This window comes from Jaculus jaculus, chromosome 8, assembly GCF_020740685.1.
Source record: "Jaculus jaculus isolate mJacJac1 chromosome 8, mJacJac1.mat.Y.cur, whole genome shotgun sequence".
Taxonomy (NCBI): Eukaryota; Metazoa; Chordata; class Mammalia; order Rodentia; family Dipodidae; genus Jaculus; species Jaculus jaculus.
In genome coordinates, this window is record NC_059109.1 from 14,328,704 (window position 1) to 14,330,746 (window position 2,043).

Sequence of the window (2,043 nt, forward strand, 5' to 3'; positions counted from 1 at the left end):
CCCTATGTGCTCGCTGTGGAGTTCTCCAGGGAAAGATGTCAAGTGTCCTTATCTATTGCTCCTTGCCTTATTTCCCTGAGACAAAACCTCTTACTGAACCTGAAACTCCCCCCCACTCTTTTTTTTTTTTTTTTTTTGGTTAGGCTGGCTGGCTGGCTGACCAGGAAGCCCTGTGATCCTCATGTCTCTGCTTCCCTCTGTGTGTAGGTTATAGGCATATAGTCGTAACAATCTTTTTAGGTGGGTTCTGGGCATTGAACTCTGGTCCTTACCTTGCATTTATTCAAGAAGTGCTTTTACCTGCTAGGTCATCTCCTCAGCCCAGAATTGGTATTAATATTGTTTACTAGTTTTACCAACAGAGTCATCAGGTCTCTAGTTTCTTAATGGGCAGGTTTGAACAGTAAAATTCTCTCACTTTAATAGATGATACAGAAATATAAATGTTCCCTACTTCTTGAGCAAGCTTTGATATATGTATTCCAACGAAATTCATCAATGCACTAAGAACATCAAATATATTGGTAAAGAGGTATTAGTTGTAGCCACACCTTGTTCTTTGAATATCCATACAGACTGAGCAATAATACTTCTTAAACTAACACATGGTAAATTGTGTCTTTTCTGTTTTCTTTGTGATCATTTTGACTGGGTGATTTTCCATTTTATCGCTCTTAATGAAACATCTTTCAGATCTTGGTTTTTGGGGCTCGGCCCTGCCGCTCGTGGAGGATGTCATCTCAGACCCTGACTCTCTTTGGGGGATGCTTGGCCTCGGCCTAGATTGCGGCACTGCACCAGGGGCGGGCGTCCCGAGGGCTCGGGGTGGCCCGGCGCCCTCCCCCCCTCCCGGGTAAAACATGGCTAAAAGCTTACGGAGTAAATGGAAAAGGAAGATGCGTGCTGAAAAGAGAAAAAAAGAATGCTCCAAGAGAGCTCAACAGACTGAAAAGTATTCTCAAAGTCGACAGTGATATTTTAATGAAAGATGTCCAAGAGCTAGCAACTGTGGTAGTACCCAAACAGGGCCAGGAGGAAGTTCACTGTGAGATGGAAGAGGAAAAAGGTGACATGAAAAAGGAGACTGAGATTAAGAGAAACAGAAAGACTCTTCTAGACCAGCATGGACAGTACCCAGCGTGGATGAACCAGAGGCAGAGGAAGAAGCTGAAGGCCAAGCGAACAAAAGGAAGTGGGGAAAGCAAGGCAAAGGCAGCGAAGGGCTGCCTGGTAGACGCCTCACACGTGAGAGTGCCAGGCCTGGTACACACTTCCCACGTGAAAATTCCAGACATGGGAGTCGCATCACATGCAAGAGTGCCAAACCAGACCCACAGTCTTTGATTGCAATGTGCACGCCAACTTCATCTCTCAAAGAGTGGAAGCTATTTGTTCCATATTGTAATCTGACCTTTTTAGTTGTAATGCAAAACCTTAAATTAGTTTTGGAAACTTAAGTTATGCTGATATTTTAATAGCATAATTTTGTCAAGTATTACATGGCTGTAATTATTTGATCTTACAACTTGGCAGTAATAGCAAAGATAAGTGGTATGCTGACAAAATTTAAGTATGAAGCTATTACATAGAAATCCAAAAATAAGACCTCTATAAACTGTTTATTTGGAACTTTTATTTGTATAATTCTTAATAAAATATAATTTGTGTATAAAAAAAATCTTTCAGTTTCAATAGTTTCTTGATTTTTTTTTCTTTTTATATTACGTTTCATTGACATTTAATTTAGTCTTCATGATTTTTCCTCCACTTCATTTAAAATACATTTACTCTTCTGTTTTTACTTCCTTAAGTTAAAAACCGCGGTCATCAATGACAGACGCCTGTCATCACATCTGCTTGTTCAGAGTCCACTAAGTAAGCTCGAGAGAGGTCTATTATCAACACTGTTTCCCAGTCCCTGGCAGCAGCGGTGTGTTCTTTCTTTAAGAAAGGATAAGTCACCGAAACTCTGGATAATACCAAAGATAGATTTGATTGGGAAAAAATATATACACACATAGGAAACTCTTCATTTAAAAAATA

General features: G+C 40.3%; 1 pseudogene; it reads left to right on the plus strand.

Moving 5' to 3' along the window:
- Window positions 1-859: 859 nt before the first annotated feature.
- Window positions 860-1,344, plus strand: LOC101599987 (annotated as a pseudogene).
- Window positions 1,345-2,043: the final 699 nt, after the last annotated feature.